This window comes from Pleurodeles waltl, chromosome 10 (assembly GCF_031143425.1).
Source record: "Pleurodeles waltl isolate 20211129_DDA chromosome 10, aPleWal1.hap1.20221129, whole genome shotgun sequence".
Classification (NCBI taxonomy): domain Eukaryota; kingdom Metazoa; phylum Chordata; class Amphibia; order Caudata; family Salamandridae; genus Pleurodeles; species Pleurodeles waltl.
The window spans coordinates 88452302-88472090 of NC_090449.1; positions in this window are offsets into that span (position 1 = coordinate 88452302).

Genomic DNA, 19789 nt, shown 5'->3' on the forward strand with positions numbered 1-19789 from the left:
TTCCTTAAGATCATCTGGTCTGGTATCAACAGTACCTTTAACAACTCAACATTGATATTTTTGTTTTTACTAAGAAAGAAAGGCATAGTTTAAAACAATTTCTAAATGAAACCAATCTTCTTTAGAGGTCTGTAAAGACGTCAACGCTGTTGTCCAGCTGTAATGAATCATACTCCAGTACTTTCAGTACTTTGAACTGCATTACTTTGGATAGACTCAACCAAACGGTATATTGCTTCTCCAGATATTCTTCTCTATACTTGCTCTGAAAGGCTTTACACCATTACCCCAAGCCAATAACCACCATACCAAGATGTACATAAAGTTTACACACGTCTCTGTGACCTGCGAAGAGTCATTCTACTACTGCTTTCAGATGTTTGGGTGCAATGAAATCTAAATAAGCAATGGAAATGCCAATAGATCTATTCGTGGAACTATAAATCACTCCCTCGGCATGCACTACATATGACCTCATACTACATCGCTCATGACATGTCTTTGACATCATTGATAACATCACTGATGACATCTGAAATTAGGTAATTGATGTCAACACTGTGCATGCTGAAGGTGCGAGTTATAATTACTTCAATTAAATATAACTGTTGAATTTCACTGTGTTTTTAAAGTTTAAAATTGCATTTTTAACTGGCAATTTCACCTAAATATAACATCACACAAGCCCACACATATATAACGAGAGTAAGAGATTAGATAGATAGATAGATAGATAGATAGATAGATAGATAGATAGATAGATAGATAGATAGATAGATAGATATTTTTTTTATTGCATTTAAATATTTTGTAAAGCAAAGGGTTCTGGGAGAGGGCTGAGGAATAATCGAATGTGCATTAAGGGCATGTCAAGACATCTTACACTCTTAATGGTAGGCTCTAGTAATTGAGCTCGGTGATGGTCATTTATATGGGTCGGGTGAAATGGAGTGTTTAGGATGGATCTGGTCTATCAGTTTGAAAAGGATAGAGGTGGGAAGGGGTTACATTATAGACACACATTTACTACAAGGCATATTTACAAATGGTAGCAGCATTCTCAAAAACACTTTATTACACTTAGGGCCTGATTACGACCTTGACAGAGGGGATTACTCACAAACATGATCGATATCCTGCCTACCGTATTACAAGTTCCATTATATCCTGTGGCACTTGAGATATGGCACACAGGATATCCGTCAAGTTGGTGATGGAGTAATCCCCTCAGCCAGGGTCATAATCAGGCCCTTAGTTTTAGACTCACAAGAGACTAGCTTCACCAAAACACTTTTCCACTATGACCACAATGAAAAGACAAATAGTATGACTGTAGCCTGTATATCCTGGAATGTATGTGGGCTCCACAAAAGGAGTCAGGTGCTGGCCTATCTAGATAGACACAATGTGCATATCACCCTATTACAGTAAACACATTGGGGGTCATTCTGACCTCGGCGGTAAAAGGCGCTTACCGCCGGTCAGAAGACCGCCATAACACCGCCGCGGCCGCGGAAAGCTGCCACGGTCATTCTGACCCACAACGGCCAAACCTCCAAAAATCCGACCTCCACTGCAGGCCGCCACATCAGCGGGCAGCGATAAACTGGAGATGACCAAACCTCCACCGTCACGCCAACAGAAATACGCCCATGCCCTTTCGACCCACGAATCAACGCGGCGGGCTTTCCAAAGCGGTATTCCATTGGCGATACACACCGCCGCGGTCAAAATACACACACAGCACCAAAACACAGGCACATTGGACAATTACAAATACACACACCTGATACACATACACAACCCACTCCCACACAATCAATCAACTATAAAACACACCCCCACATCACCCACAAACCCCTACGACCACAATTACTGAGAGAAGGAGAGAGAGACACAGCAGACAATCCATAGCAATACACACTGAGGCACACTACACCATCACACACACCACATAGTAGCACAAAGCACCACACACCAACATACTCATCATCACATACACCACCCCACACCTCTCCACACCACCCCTTGGCACCCCAAAGGCACCCACGCTTTTCGGACCAAGAACTCCGGGTGATGGTGGAGGAAATCCTAAGAGTGGAACCCCAGCTCTTCGGCTCACAGGTGCAGCACACCAGTATAGCTAGGAAGGCGGAGCTATGGCAGCGGATCGTGGACAGGGTCAACGCGGTGGGACAGCATCCCAGGAATAGGGAGGACATCCGCAAACGATGGAACGACCTACGGGGGAAGGTCCGATCGATGGTCTCCAGGCACAACATCGCGGTCCAGAAGACTGGCGGCGGACCCCCACCCACCCCTCCCGAATTTACATCATGGGAGCAAGAGGTCTTCAACATCCTGCATCCTCAGGGCCTCGCAGGAGTAGCCGGAGGAATGGACTCTGGTAAGTCCAATCTCAACTACTATATCCCCCCCACCCCACCAGCATGCCAACCCACACCCCCACCCTCACCCCCAAACCCCCAGCACACATCCTCCCTGACAATGTCTCACCAGCACAACCCACCCATCCCAACACCAACTCCTGCATGCCAACACAATCCATGGACACCCATCACCCAAGCATGACCACTGCACTTACCCCCCCCCCACTAACTACCCTCACAACACCTCCCTCAAGGGAATGCCTGCACTGGGGGACGAGGGCACCCATAACACGCACGCCATTGCACACACAGAAACAATAACCAAACTCTCTTACCCCATGCAGGACCCGAACGCCAACATACCAGCCAGGAGGGTCCAGAAATGTCCATCCCACCCCCGGAACAGGCCCACAGTGAGGACAGCAGCTCTGTCGACACTGAACCTGATGACCAGCCCGGACCATCGGGGACCTCTGGGCAGTTGGTTCCCCTCAGGCAGCCACAGGCCACACCAGACCCGACCCCCTCTGCCAACACCAGCACAGCTCCCACCCAGCGGGCCCATGCCTCTGTCTCTAGGACACATCAATCAGCGGTGTGTCTGCCACTACAGGGCACCCAGGCTAACCCAACACCCCAACAACAACAGGGACCTGGGGGCAGTGGGAGCGGGCACACCGTCCAGGAGACAGAGGCCGGGGGAAACCGGGCAGCTCGGAGGGCTGCTGTGCGACAGGGGGGGGAGGAGAGGCCCAGGGAACCCACTCTCCAAGAGGCCCTCACCACCATCATGGGGGCCTACCACCACTCCCAAGAGACGATGGCGACGGTACTGGCCAGGTTCACGAAGATCCAGGCACAGCAGGAGGAACGCTACATGGGGTTCAGGGAGGAGCTGAGAATCATCGGGACCGCAATGGGGACCATCGTCTTGGCCCTCAACAGGATAGAAGACGCGTTGCGGGACCATGTGGCACCACACAGGGCCCCTGTCACTAGCCCGGACCAGGAACAGCCTACCACCTCCGCCGGCGCAAGTGGACAGGAGGCCCCAACACCACGACAGGCCACCAGAACCCCACCTCCTGCTGAAGAACAACCACCCCGTAAGAGGAGCCTGAGATCCAAAAAAAAGACAGAGTAGGATGTCAAGACCCCCGCCAGCAGGACATACCCCCTGAACTCTTCCCACTGTCCCACATTGCCACCCTGTCCAACCATGAACTGCCTCTGCTCCATCCTTCCACAGGCAAAAGGACAATGCACCTGTGAGACTGAGAACTGGACTCTGCCATGGACATTACTCCACCCCCACCCATCACCCTTATAATCACATGTACCAATATCTAGCACTGTAAATAAATCACATATTGCACACAAATCAGTTTGGAGTAATGCTGTATTATTAGCAAATGTTTTACATATTACTGTTCAATATCTGTTCTGTCAATTAGTGATGACAACATACCAATGTCAATACGCTGTAGTTCATGGGCAAACCAAGCAGAAGTCAGGCACTGAGTCACACAGCACTGAGAAGGGAAGGGAAAAACAAAAATTACCCAAAAAGATCTGGTGGGAACTACAGAAAGTACAGATGCAGGAGGCTATAAGCAATTGTGAAATGGCGTGGGTGATTCTTACCTGGGTGTTACTGGAAATACTGTTGTATCACTCTGTCCCTATTGTCTGTGTCGTCCTCTGAGTCTTCCTCCTCTTCACTCTCCACAGGCTCCACGGCTTCTACAACACCACCATCTGGACCATCCTCCTGCAGGAAAGGCACCTGGCATCGCAAAGCCAGGTTGTGAAGCATACAGCACGCCACGATGATATGGCACACCTTCTTTGGTGAGTACATTAGGGATCCACCGGTCATATGCAGGCACCTAAACCTGGCCTTCAGGAGCCCAAAGGTTCGCTCAATCACCCTCCTAGTACACCCATGGGCCTCATTGTAGCGTTCCTCTGCCCTTGTCCGGGGATTCCTCACTGGGGTCAGTAGCCACGGCAGGTTGGGGTAATCAGAGTCACCTATTAGCCACACACGTTGTCTCTGTAGCTGCTCCATCACATAGGGGATGCTGCTATTTCGGATCACATACGCGTCATGCACTGACCCTGGGAACTTGGCATTTACATGGGAGATGTACTGGTCATCCAAACAGACCACCTGGACATTAATCGAATGATAACTTTTTCTGTTTCGGTACACCTGCTCATCGTCTTTTGGGGGTACCAAAGCCACATGGGTCCCATCAATGGCACCAATGATGTTGGGGATATGTCCAAGGGCATAGAAATCACCCTTCACTGTAGGCAAGTCACCCTCCTCTGGGAAAATGATGTAGCTCCGCATGAGTTTCATCAGGACAGACAACACTCTGCTCAAAATCTTAGAAAACATAGGCTGAGACATTCCAGATGACATGGCCACTGTGGTCTGGAATGACCCACTTGCCAAAAAATGGAGGACTGACAAAACCTGCACCAGAGGGGGAATCCCTGTGGGTTGGCGGATGGGGGACATCAGGTCTGGCTCCAGCTGGGCACACAGTTCATGGATAGTGGCACGGTCAAGTCTGTATCGAAGTATTATATGGCGTTCTTCCATTGTCGACAGGTCCACCAGCGGTCGGTACACGCGAGGATTCCTCCTTCTCATCCCAAGTCCCAGCGGACGGTGCCTAGGAAGGACAACATGGAGCACAGAGTCAGCCAAACCACAGGTACGTACAGACAGCTTGCACAGTTAAAGAATGGCAATGGGTTGAAAGGCGTGTATGTGTGGCAATGCAAGGCCTAGGCCTGTGTGTCGCAGTCAAAATTAAGCCATGTAGGCCCTTGAAATGGCGGCTGCCTGACCTGTGAAGTGGGACAATGGGATGTGAGGTCAATGCGCTGGCGGGGCACACCGTGGCGGTAGGCGGTCGAAGACCGCGGCGCAAAGCCGCATTGGTTAACATTGAAGCCTATGGGTTTCAGGAGCCAATGACGAAGTGCGCCGGCGGTCGCGGTACGCACCGCCGCGGTACGCACCGCCGCGGGCGTGACCGCCATTTTCTATCTGCTTAATCACTCGAGACCTGATCATCCACAGGAGAGGACCTATACTGCAAGTGCTGCTGTGACCTCGGTCTTGAAGATACAATGGCTGCTGCGACTGGGGAAAGGGCCCCTGCCTTCACGTCTGAAGAGTTGGAGAAGCTCGTGGATGGGGTCCTCCCCCAGTATGCGCTACTCTACGGTCCTCCAGACCAACAAGTGAGTACACCGGGTGCACATGGAATGGGCTATGCCTGTGTGGATTGGGGTGGATGTAAGTTGGTGGGGTGGGGGGCGAATGAGGAGTGCAACGCCCGACAGATGAGAGCATGTGCCATATGGCAAAGTTGGAGGGGGGGGCCAATCACATCTAACATGCAGGTCATTGATGATTTCCTCCTTTCCACCCTGTACATGTCAAATAGGTCAGCGCCCATCAGAAGATCGAGATTTGGCGTGCCATCGCCCAGGAAGTCCGGAACTTGGGGGTCCACAACAGACGGGGCACCCACTGCCGCAAGAGGTGAGAGGACATCCGCTGCGGAACAAGGAAGACCGCAGAAACACTGCTGGGGATGGCCTCCCAACCTAGGAGGGGTGCCAGTCGCACCATGACCCCCCTGATGTCCCGGATCCTGGCGGTGGCCTACCCTGAATTAGATGGGCGCTTTAAGACATCACAGCAGACACAAGGGGGTGAGTATCAGCACATTCTCCTATCTTTCTGCACAGTGGAGGCGTATGGGTGGGGGAGGAGGGCTGTGGGTGACATTAGGCCAGGGCGCTTTCTGTAGTGTAGTCCTCTCCGTTAGGCATGGCCCTGTGCCCCCGGCCCCCACCTCGGTAGGGTGACAAGTACAGCCATTGAAGGTCCAGCATCTCCCATGTGCGCGTTTGACGTCTCTTGGCCTGTTGTCTTAGTCAGTAGTACTGAGTAGTGTACCCCGAATGCGCGGCTTAGTGCATTAGGCACCTGTGTCTGTCCTCTCCGCCAACGGTGTTGACATTGCATGCACTCAACCTGGTCTTCTTTTTTCTCCCCCCACCCTTTCTCTTCATCTTCTTGTGCATGTGTGCATTAGCATCATCAGGCGGAGGAGATTTGGCATCGGAGCACGAGGGAGCTGCAGGACACAAGGCCCCGGTGGGCCCAGGAACAGACACCGAGGGCACCAGTGATCCGGAGGGCGAGGGGAGCACCACGACGGGGACCGCTGGTGAGAGCAGCGAAAGCGACACGTCCTCGGATGGGAGCTCTCTAGGGGTGGCGGCAACATCCGTGCCCCCCGCCTCTACAGGTACAGCCGCCACCCAGCGCACCAGCCCCTCCCTCCCAGCAGCCCCTCAGTCTTCGCTCCGTGCCCGTTCGCCCAGGAAGGCGCGCGTCTCCTTCGCCCCAGGCACCTCAGCCCCTGCCCCTGTTGCCCCTGCTGCCCTCAGTGCGGAGCTCATTGACCTGGTAAGGACGCTCATTGTTGGGCAGACGACCCTTTTGAATGCCATCCAGGGTGTGCAAAGGGAGGTGCAACAGAGCAATGCGTACCTGGAGGGCATTCATTCGGGTCAGGCTGCCCATCAACGAGCGTTCACTGCTCTGGCCTCAGCACTGACGGCAGCCATTGTCCCTGTTTCCAGCCTCCCTCTTCTTACTGCCTCCAGCCTTTCTCTGTCTCCTGTCCCTCAGCCTATCCCATCCACACCATCAGACCTGCCTGCACACACCTCAACACCCAAGAGCAGCTCATCCAAACACAAGCACCACAGATCCCACAAACACTCACCCAAGCAACACCCAGATGCAGACATGCCAACAGCCACTGCCACCCCTGTATCCCCCTCCTCCTCGTCTCCCTCCTCCCTCCCTGTGACGTCTACACTCACACCTGCATGCACCCCAACATCAGCCAGTGCTTCCATCACCACCTCACCCTCCAGTACAGTCCACACTCGTGCAGTCACCACCCCCACTGCCATTTACACGTCCCCTGTGTCCTCTCCCACTGTGTCTGTCACCCCCTCTTCCAAGACACACAAACGCAGGCAGCCACCCACCCAACAGCCATCCACCTCACGACAGCCTACAGCACCATCACCTTCACCCAATGACAGCACACCTGACTCTCCTACAACCACCTCCTCTACCTCCACTTCCATCTCCACTTCTCCTACCCTTTACCTTGGCCCTAAGAAACTTTTCATGGCTAACCTTGACCTCTTTCCCCCCGATGAGCTCCCCCATCCATCTTCAAAGAGTCTCAAGAGCACCGCAGCCACCACCAGCCCAGCTTCGGGTGTCACTGTTGTGCATGGGTTCTGGAGCCCACCCTTTGCCAGCAGTGACACATCGATCAGCAGCAAGGACACGTCCAGCCCCCCCCCCGGCAAGAGGACCCGCAAAAACAAGGGCCGCCGTGCGAGGACCGACAGGGCTGCCCCCAAGGAGCAATGTGCGGCCACTTCACCACCCACACCATCTAGGGGAGGCAAGGGCCCGAGAGCCCCATCAAAGGAGCGGAAGGGCAGCAGGAGCGCGGAGAAGGTGGACCCCACATGCCACATCCCAGCTTGGAAGGAGGACACTAAGGAGGCCAGGAGTCCGTCCCCGAAGGGTCCAGAAACGTCACGGTCCGAGGGCGACTGAGCAGGGAGTCCAGGCCAGGTCTGGCTCCCTTGACCTGCTGGATGAGCACCGCTGAACAGGGCCCGCCGTGGAGAAGAGCACCGCTGAACAGGCCCGCGGTGAAGAAGAGCACCGCTGAACAGGGCCCGCGGTGAAGAAGAGCATCGCTGAACAGGGCCAGCTGTGGAGAAGAGCACCGCTGAACAGGGCCCGCCGTGGAAAAGAGCACCGCTGAACAGGGCCCGCCGTGGAGAAGAGCACCGCTGAACAGGGCCCGCAGTGAAGAAGAGCACCGCTGAACAGGGCCCGCCGTGGAGAAGAGCACCGCTGAACAGGGCCCGCCGTGGAGAAGAGCACCGCTGAACAGGGCCCGCCGTGGAGAAGAGCACCGCTGAACAGGGCCCGCAGTGAAGAAGAGCACCGCTGAACAGGGCCCGCCGTGGAGAAGAGCACCGCTGAACAGGGCCCGCCGTGGAGAAGAGCACCGCTGAACAGGGCCCGCGGTGAAGAAGAGCACCGCTGAACAGGGCCAGCTGTGGAGAAGAGCACCGCTGAACAGGGCCCGCCGTGGAAAAGAGCACCGCTGAACAGGGCCCGCCGTGGAGAAGAGCACCGCTGAACAGGGCCCGCAGTGAAGAAGAGCACCGCTGAACAGGGCCCGCCGTGGAGAAGAGCACCGCTGAACAGGGCCCGCCGTGGAGAAGAGCACCGCTGAACAGGGCCCGCCGTGGAGAAGAGCACCGCTGAACAGGGCCCGCAGTGAAGAAGAGCACCGCTGAACAGGGCCCGCCGTGGAGAAGAGCACCGCTGAACAGGGCCCGCCGTGGAGAAGAGCACCGCTGAACAGGGCCCGCCGTGGAGAAGAGCACTGCTGAACAGGGCCCGCCGTGGAGAAGAGCACCGCTGAACAGGGCCCGCGGTGAAGAAGAGCACCGCTGAACAGGGCCCGCCGTGGAGAAGAGCACCGCTGAACAGGGCCCGCCGTGGAGAAGAGCACCGCTGAACAGGGCCCGCCGTGGAGAAGAGCACCGCTGAACAGGGCCCGCGGTGAAGAAGAGCACCGCTGAAAAGGGCCCGCCGTGGAGAAGAGCACCGCTGAACAGGGCCCGCCGTGGAGAAGAGCACCGCTGAACAGGGCCCGCGGTGAAGAAGAGCACCGCTGAACAGGGCCCGCCGTGGAGAAGAGCACCGCTGAACAGGGCCCGCCGTGGAGAAGAGCACCGCTGAACAGGGCCCGCCGTGGAGAAGAGCACCGCTGAACAGGGCCCGCGGTGAAGAAGAGCACCGCTGAACAGGGCCCGCCGTGGAGAAGAGCACCGCTGAACAGGGCCCGCCGTGGAGAAGAGCACCGCTGAACAGAGCCCTTCTTCTCAAGCACCGCTCCGCTGGGCCCTTCTTCTCAAGCACCGCTCCGCTGGGCCCTTCCTCTCAAGCACCGCTCCGCTGGGCCCTTCTTCTCAAGCACCGCTCCGCTGGGCACCGCCGTCTCAAGGACCGCTCCGCTGGGCCCTTCCTCTCAAGCACCGCTCTGCTGGGCACCGCCGTCTCAAGCACCGCTCCGCTGGGCCCTTCTTCTCAAGCACCGCTCCGCTGGGCACCGCCGTCTCAAGGACCGCTCCGCTGGGCCCTTCCTCTCAAGCACCGCTCCGCTGGGCACCGCCGTCTCAAGCACCGCTCCGCTGGGCCCTTCTTCTCAAGCACCGCTCCGCTGGGCACCGCCGTCTCAAGAACCGCTCCGCTGGGCCCTTCCTCTCAAGCACCGCTCCGCTGGGCACCGGCGTCTCAAGCACCGCTCCGCTGGGCCCTTCTTCTCAAGCACCGCTCCGCTGGGCCCTTCTTCTCAAGCACCGCTCCGCTGGGCCCTTCTTCTCAAGCACCGCTCCGCTGGGCCCTTCCTCTCAAGCACCGCTCCGCTGGGCCCTTCTTTTCAAGCACCGCTCCGCTGGGCCCTTCATCTCAAGCACCGCTCCGCTGGGCACCGCCGTCTCAATCACTGTTTATGGTTCACTGTGCCCACCATGCCTCCTCCTTGACCAGTGGAGACTGTCATCCACCTGATGGACTGTGGCTTTGCACTCCCCAGGATGGTCCAGTGGGCAGCCCACCCACTGTTGAGACATTGAGAGACTGTGGCTTTGCACTCCCCAGGATGGTCCAGTGGGCAGCCCACCCACTGTAGAGACATTGAGAGACTGTGGCTTTGCACTCCCCAGGATGGTACAGTGGGCATGGTGGCTCCTCGTGGATCTGGCGTTGTGGACTCATGTGGCTGTGGTGCCCCCCCCTTCCCTTCCCCCTGAGGTGCCTGTAGTTTTTACATCTGATGCCCCTGCAGTGTTCTCTCCAAAGGACTCAGGTCTCCTGTGTGGGCTTTGCCCTTGTTTCTCAAAACTTTGGCCCACGGACATGATGAATTCGTAGGATGTGCAGGACTTGTTACTTCAGTTATACACTGATGTGTATGTCATTTGTTTTCTTGTGAATATCTTTCATGGTTGTACAATATTTTTCAGGACCTTTTTGGTACATAAATATTTATTCCAAATTTGATTATGTCCTAGCATTTTTCTGGGGTGTTTGGGTGGTGTCACTGTGACTTGTTGCTCTGCATTGGTGTGTACATAGTTGGGGAGGGGGGGGTCGCATATGTGTGTGCCCGTAACCTTTCGTCCTCCCCCCTCCCGTGTGTTGTAGGTGCAGTACTCACCGTTGTCGTCTGCGCCGGACTTCGTACTCGTGGTAGATGAGAAGGTTGACGAGAGCAGGTAGGATGTTTAATTCGGGTTCCATGCTGTCCTCCTTCCTCCTGGAGTGCGTAGTGGTGAGCGTTTTCCCGTTCGTAGTCTGTTTCCGACGTGTTTTTATCGGCGGTGCTCCCGCCCCGGAAAAGGTGGCGGATTGGTGAGTTGTGATAGGGTGGGCGGTACATTGTCTGCCGCCTGGCTGTTGGTGGTGACCGCCGCGCTGTTTGTTTGTACCGCCGTGGCGGGCGGAGTGTTAAAGTGGCTGCCTGTGTTGGCGGTTCCCGCCAGGGTCAGAATTCCATATTTTTTACCGCCAGCCTGTTGGCGGGTTGGCCGCCGCTTTCACACCGACCGCCAGGGTTAGAATCACCCCCATTATGACACTGCATTTTCAAAAAAACCGTGATATATATATATATTCCGCCTATGATAGAGGGGTGGCCATTTTAATAAAGAAGGGATCAACTATGATATCTCATTCTGACAGCCAGGGTGCTATGTAACTGTGGGGGGTCACTGGGCAATTACTTCAATTAAACAGTTTGTAGAAAATCATTTTTTTTGTCATGGTTAGCGCCCACCTTTTGCCTGGTATCTGATGGTATTGCGACTGAAAGTGCACTGGCTTTCTGCTGACCAGGTGCCCAGTGCCGGATCTCTTTCCCTAAAATAGTACAGCTGCTTCTCTCAATTAACACCACATTTAGCACTCACTGCGAGTCCCTAGTAAATGGTACCCCTTGTGCGTAGGGCCTGGGGTACAAAAGAAGATCCCTAAGGGCTGCAGCACTAATTGTGCCACCCTCAGTGACCTCGAACCAAACACACAGTGCTGTCATCACAAGCTGAATGTCTTGGTGCAGACACAATTGAAAAGTGGACCTGTCACACATCCTGAGTGCCAGATCCCCTACCACTGTATGTGATATTCAAGTCACACCTACAGAAGGCCTACAGCCCAAAGGCAGGGTGCATTATATCATATGTGAGGACATAGCTGCATGAGCAAATATGCCCCTACTATGTCTTGATCAATTCTTATACATATTAAGTGAACATGGAAGCCATTTTGAGTACATGTGCTGGGCACTGGTCATTACGGTTTCCCCAGCTACATGATGACTTCACTGAAACTAGGGATGTTTGGTTTCAAACATCTTGTATTAATAAACTCTCACTGAATCCAGAGTTGGATTTATTTATACATGCACTCAGGGGGCACCTTAGAGGTGCCCCCTGAAAACCTACCCGACTGTTAGAGTATTAACTGACTTCTCTAAACCAGGGCAGCCACCCTGGACAGATTTCTGACCTCCTGGGGTGAAAGCCAGCACTCTCTGAGGCCAAGAACTAAAACATGCTGTGGGCAGAGGTGTTATCACCTCTTCCAGGCAGGATGGACATTCCAGGGCTAGAAGCTTCAATGGCCAAGTCACCTTTGTAATGAGACCCAGGTCTCTCCAGATGGTGGATATGACCAACCCCCTGTCCTGACCCCACCTTTTGACAGCAAGACAGGATTGCAAATTAGTACTTAAGGGTACTGAAGTAATTGTTTGAACAGAGTCATGGTGACTATACTGGTAGAAAAACTATGGACAGGCAATTTGAAAAATGGCTAATGAGACAACCCACTGGGCGTCCATCCCTTTCTCACTAGCAGGCAGAATCAGCCTTATCAAGATGGTATTGCTCCCTAGATTGAGCTATCTGTTCATCAACATCTCACTACCGCTTACACAAGTCCTATGTCGACACATCTGCACCCAACTCATAAAATTAGCATGGGCCAACAAACAAACTTGAATCACATGAGTGACCCTCACACTTCCATTCCATATGGAAGGGTTTGAGGCCCCAGGCTCAGGGCATTATTATCTTTGTGCACAAGTCCACGTTGCATACTACTTGCTCCACCCTGGCACATATATTTCACATATTGTGACCGAAACTGATGCGGTTGCCCGCTGCCCCTGGGAGCACTACTGGGCCCTCGCTCCAAATAATTTAAAAAATAAACCAACTGCAGTCTGCATGTCTATGTGGTGCAGCGAGGTGAGTAGATGAGCTGGCCATAAGCCCCTATATTTGCCCTCCCTTCTCCTCTGCCGGCACCCATATATACCAACTACCCATGAACCAAGGTGATCCCCCAATTATGCCACTGGGGGCTTAAAAATGGTGTGCCTCAAGGTTGATACAAAATGTATGATGCTGGAAGCACTCCTGGGTACACACCACATTCTCCCCTGGGTATATTCCGGTACTATGCACACAGCAGGTACCAAATGAGAGGAGGTAATAGGAGTAGACATATCAGAAAAGATGTGGTTTTTCTGTTGCATGCTTGCGGGCCTTGTGTCCTCAAGCATAAGGCTTCACATTATACATTATAAGTTCTTAGAATGGGCATTCTATACTCCAATGGCATGGTAGAAAATTGGCCTATGGGAGACCCCCTCCAACTGCGTTAGATGCAGTCGTTCAGATGCAACCTTCCTACTCCTGGCATGTTCTTGTGAGCAATCCAAACACATTTGAATGAGTTCCTTTCAACACTGTCTACAATGATAGACCATGAAGTACCCAAGGACTCAAAGGTTGCTGTGTTAGTGTGGGTGTGGGAGATACACGGTCCTGGCGCTATTACTGGCAAAGAGATTGACAGCGTGCTGCTGGAGGTGTGGGAGGTCACTCAAATATAATGCCTGGATTGAATCTCCACTTTATTGCAATGAACAACTACATATATGTGCTGTGTGTAGGAAAATACCCTCTTTTTGACATGGTTACCCCCACTTTTTGCCTGCTGTCAGTGTGTTTTGACTGTGTTCCCTGGGATCCTGCTACCCATGACCCAAGTGACTGTGCTCTCTTCTTCTAAATTTCCTTGTTCCTGACTTTGTACACCCCACAATTGGCCTACCGGTGCCCCCATGTAAGTCCCTAGTATATGGTACCTAGGTACCAAGGGCATTGGGGCACCAGGGATTCCCCATGGGCTGCTGAATGTATTATGCCACCCATGGGAGCCCATGCAAAATGTGTCTGCAGACCTGCCATTGCAGGCTGCATGTAAAGGTGCATGCACCCTTTCACTACAGGCCACTGCACCAGGTCACTTTAAGTCACCCCTCTGGCAGGACCTCCTAGCCCAAAGGGTATGGTAGAAGTACCTGTGTGTGAGGACATCCCTGCATGAGCAGAGGTGCCCCTACGAACTCCAGCTCCATTTTCCTGGACTTCGTAATTGGGGGGAAGCCATTATACCCCTGTACTGGACCTGTGTCCAGCCTCAAAATGGTAACTCTGAACCTGGGTATGTTTCATATCAAACATGTGAGAATCATACCCCAATACTGTTGCCAGTATTGGCTGTATGATTTCCTGCACTCTGGGGGCTCCTTAGACGACCACCAGCATTGCTCCTACAATTTTGCAGCGTTTTCCTGGGCAACCCGTGCTGCTGCCATTCTACAGACAGGTTTCTGCCATCCTGCTGCTTGACCAGCTCAAGACCAGGAAGGCAAGGCAAAGGATTTCCTTTGGGAATGGGAGGCAATACCCTCTTCCTTTGGATATAAGTGTTATGTGGCTTGAGACGGGTAGCCTTCCCAAGCCACCTGTATGCTTTGTAGGGCACATTTGGTGCCTTCCTTGCATACACCAATTTGCCCCAGTCCAGGGATCCCTGGTGCGAAACTGGGCATTGGAAAGGAGAGTCACCCCCTCCGTCTATCACCATCCCAGGGGTTATGCCCAGAGCTCCTCCAGGTGGCCACTTAATTCTGCCATCTTGAATCCAAGGTGGACAGAGGCCTCTGGGAGCATCTGAGTGGCCAGGTCAGGAAGGTGACACCTAATAGGTGGTCACCCTGATGGGTTATTTAGGGTCTCTCTCTTGGGTGGGTCCTTAGATTTGACATGCAAGATTCCAGCAGGACTCCTCTGCATCATTTACTTCATCTTCTGGCCACCGGGACTGCAACTGGACCCTCCAGGAACTGACAGTCTGCAATTCCAGTGATGACTCCACTTTGCAACATTGTTTCTCCAGCTCCTTGCAGCAACCGCAACATTTCCCAGGCTGTACATCCTCTGAAGGTGACAAGTCTTCAGCCTCCATTAGAAGCAAGAAGGAATCTCCCTCGGAGTCACTCCCCTGCACCCACAGGCACCAACTGCAATGACAACCGTCTGTGTGGATCTTCTCTCCTGCAAAACTGTGTGGATCCTACAAAACAGTTGGTGGTCTGGAGTGGTCCCCTTCATCCTCTCTACCAGCTGTTCAACATGGGAGACAGTAAGTCCTTGCCTCTCCTTGCAGGAAAGAACCCCTGTGCACTGCGATTCTTGCAGCTACCAAGGCTTGTTGGCTCTTCCTCCAAGGGATCTTCAGGTTCCTTGTATCCCTGACCTCTAGCACTCTTCCCTGCAAAGCACAGTCTCCTGCTGCTCCTCCAGCAACGCAGGACTCCTCTCCAGGTGTGCTGAGTGGGCCTCACTGCAATTCCTGTGCCTGCTGCCTGTGAGTTGCCTTTTGGGGCTGCATCCTCGACTTCTGACTCTCCTCACTGTTGAGGTTCATCTGGGACTTCACTCCTTGGGTTGAGTCCCCCCAGACCTTCCTGGTCCCCATCAGCTCTGTAATTCTTCTTTTGCAACTCTTGCCTTTGCCAAAGCTTGTTGGTGGTTTTTCCACACCACTGACTGACTGCAACTGACCAATGTGGGACAACGACTGCATCACTCTTGGAACTCTTTATTTGTTCCTGTGCTGTATAGCCGAATCCTGGTCTTCACCCTCGACCTGGTCCTCCATCTCCAGAAGGGTGGGTAATAGCTCCTGCCCCAACCGGACACTACAACTGGACCTGGACTTGGTCCTCTTCATTTGCAGGTCCTCTTCTGTTAGGATCAATCTTCTGCTTCTCCCAGTCTTGCTTGGGTCTTGCACAGTCCTTTTACAAAGTTTACCTGTGGGTTTGAGAAAAAAACAGGTACTTACCTCTTCTCTCCTGGTCGCTGGGGGGCACTCTGGTACTTACCTTTTGGGGTTCCTAGTTCCTCCAGCTCCCCTCTACAGATTCCACTTCCTTGGGTGGGGGACTGACTTTCGCATTCCACTTACTAAGTATATGGTTTGGTCTCCTCCTAGGGTCTCCATTATTTTCTGATATTTCACTGTTTTCTATTGCTTTCTATGCCAATTTCTGACTTCTAATGTGTATATAATAGTGTTTTTACTCACCTGCTAGTGGAGTATTGTCTATACAGTATTTTAGTATGTGTGTTACCATAATAAAGTACCTTTAGTTTTGTAAGTCTGTGTGGTTCTTTCATGTGTGAAAGTGCTGTGTGACCATAGTGGTACTGAATAAGCCTTGCATGTCTCCTATATAAGTCTTGGCTGCTCATCCACAGCTACCACCAAGGAGTCCCAGCTTCCTAGATACTGTTCACACCTTACTGATAGGGGATACCTGGTATAAGATGATAACACCATTGGTGCTCACGACACTTCAGACCAGCTTCCTACAACGTGTTGCTTCCTCCATCTTCCAGACCCAGAGATCTATGGGGCTCCCTCACATCTTTCCCTGTATCTACACCTTCTGCTCTGATACGCTGGCACACTCCAGAAGCGCACAGGATGACTAACGCTAACATCTACCAACCCACCTAGAGTACACAGATGGAATATAAATAGAATTATGGTCCATTTCTAGGATATTATTTGGCGATACGTGGAAGGCAGGGATGGTCAATATGATTAATTGTGTATCCTTCATGAGAATCCTTTCTATATTGAATATTGCTTGTCAAATTCTACAAGTGCCTAGCCATGCCTGCTCTTTTTCTTTCTTTCATACATATGTCAATTTATCGAAAATAAAATAAAAACATGGTGCCAGAAAATAAGAGAAGCATTTTTTTCTGTTGGGGATGTGGTCAATAACCTTACATACAAAGCGTGAATCCCAAAAGACAACCCTGGTGCAAAAATGGGATGAGGTTGGCTAGTGGAAGACCAATTAAACTGATCACTTCTAATATCCCATCAACTTCTTTAAATATATAAATATATATTACTCCATCACGGGCCTTAACTGCATACTGCTCAACCAGTTCACTTTCCAAGTGGAAAGTCCCATGTTAAGGGGGACGCCATTGAGGTGATTTGTTCAAACCACAAACTTCTGAATATAAAAATTAAACATTCTATTGAGAGTGGCCCAGTTGAAGAAGGATGCTGGTGGCCAGGGTAAAGGTAATTTCAAGGAGAGTGATAGCCTCCAAACATAGGGCCTTATTTGGATATTGGTTACTCTGTCACAACGGTGACGGATATCCCATCTGCCGAAATCTAAATCCAACAAAATATAATGGGATTTAAACTTTGGTAGATATCTCAATCAGGCCCAACGTGAATAGATGAATACAGAATGAATAAATCTCATAGTGGTACTCTCTTCATAAATTAAACTGGGGACCAGTGCTAAATTTGAGCAGATGGTTTCCAGTGCTCGACCACAACACTTAATTGTCAACACCAGCACCCATGACAGTCCAACACACGGGCACTGGAGTATAGAATGTCCATTGTAAGAACTTATAATGTATAATGTGAAGCCTTCTGCTTGAGGAAACAAGGCCCGCTAGCATGCAGAAGAAAAGCCACATCTTTACTGGTATGTCTAGTCCTATTACTTTTTCGAAATGATCACGAGCTATTTAATACTTATTACACAACTAATACCTGCAGTCAAAGCCATTCTCATAGCTTTGTATGACCCGGAATAGTCGGAATTGTTACACATGTAGGAGTGTGATGGTTAGTAGTTGTGCTGGTGGTGTGTCATTGCCAATAGGGGCAATGGGAGGTGCAAGCTGCACTGGCCTCCTGGCAAGGGCCCTGGTACTTACCTTTTTTTTTACAAAGTAGTAAGTACTGCTGGGCAACATCCTGAAAAAGTGAGCTGAACAGTTCCTTGAGTATTGTCTCAGGGCCGCAGCAAACCTTTCCTCCTGTGCAGACCTTCAATGTGTATTTTCCCCTCAGCATGTGCACCGCCTTCATGCCGGAGTTATATACCACTGACACTGTCAGGCCTGCGTGGTGCTGTACCGAAGGAGCAATCATGCGAGTTGCGCAGGTTCAGAGCTTTGCAGCTCTGATGCTTATAGGGAAGACATTTGACTGTATTATACGAACGGATGGAAAAACATCACTAACTGCCTCCAGTACACACAATCATTGTCAATTTAAACTATTATGTCTCATTCAAAAACCATCGCATATCAGCTTCACAAAGAACGTAGGCAGCAAATGGCCAATTCAACCAATCGGTCTAATATTAAAATGCGAGCACGGGCCGGTACAGGCATGAACACAAGCGAAAATCAGAGAGAAATTGCTCTGAAATTACTATGAACACGGTATTGGAATATTCTGCTAATGGAACTAAAAACACTTGGCGTGATTTTTCTGTTAAATAATAACAGACTATTTTTTACCCTCTCCGCGGCTTTTAGCACGGGGCTTGGATGAATGAAAACGATTTGAATGGTGAAAAGTGACAAAAGGGAGGGATGCTCTCTGAATTCAGCTGCTGAACATGGATCAAGAGTGAGGATTAGGAAGGAGGGCAAGCAGGGGGCGGCTCCTCCATATGGGCAGAAGAGTGTCGATCCCCCCTTCCCAACCCTCCCCCCCCACCTCCCTGCTTCAAACAGCCTCAGGATTGGCGCAGGGCAGGCTAGGAGCTTGTGCCTGCAGCCTGTGACAGAGGAGCGGCGAGCAGCAAGTTAAGGTAAGTTTTTATTTAAAAAAAAAAAAATTATGTATCCCTCCTGCTCCCCCTGCTCCCCCTTCCCCTCCCTGTCGCGCCACACCCGCCCAACCCCATTTAAGAGCGCCGAGCCGCTACTGGAAAGGACAGGGATGAAGAAATGGGGTAGAAGGAAATTCACAGAGGAGCTCTTCTCTCCATGGTGATCTTTGTTTCAGTTTGTGACTGAATATATAATGTTAGACACGGGCCCTTTAGTTAAGGCTGTAGTTATGTTAGTGGTTCCTAGTGCCAAGATGCTGCTGGAAATTGGGGAACTGGTTGGTGGTGCGGAGAAACACTACAAAAGCAGCGACAATTTCTGTCACAGCGAAGCCACAAGCAAACCCCAAATTAACCCGTGCTTAACCCTCCAGGTTGGCATAAAGCAGTCAGACTTAACTTAGAGGTACTGTGTAAAGTATTTATGGAGCACTTCAAACAGTAATAAAGTGAAAACACAACACAAAAGAATTCCAAACTGACCTAGAAAAATAGAGTAAATAATAATAAACTATTTGACATCAAAACAATAAAAATCCAATTAGTAGAACTAGAGATATGCAATTTTAAAGATTTAAGTGAAATTAGTTCCTAAAAGGACACAGCGCCAACTGTGATTATCTGGTCATGCTATACCGTGGAAAAGTGACAAGTTCAGGTCCACCACAATGGAGAATTGACCGTACACAGGAACCAAGTTAAGCCTACTGAACAAAGTATCTTAAATTTTGATTTACCGAGTGGTGCAAGATCCCATGCCGAGGATTCACCACACAGCGCAGCTCAAAGGAGCTGCAGGGCTGCAATGCAAGGACTTCTGTCGAGATGCATCAAGTAGTGGTAGTTCCGAGGGGTTGTGGGGCTATTATGCAAACACTTTCATCGAGATGCATCACACAGTGACAGTTCAGAGGAGCTGTTGAGGGTCCTGCATCATTGATGTGTTGCGCAGCAGTTGTGATGTGGGGCTGTCACACTATGTCAGTTCTGCTGAAACCACAGCTGGGCTTTCAGAGCACCTTAAGGACCATTTTCAAGAGTCTAGGACCGGGGTTGCATCACTTGGGGGGCAATACCCACAGCAGACAGACTCCAGGTGCTGAGTTCAAGGTGGTTGGATGCTTCTCTGTCCCTGAGGCTTTGCTCAGGAGGGGA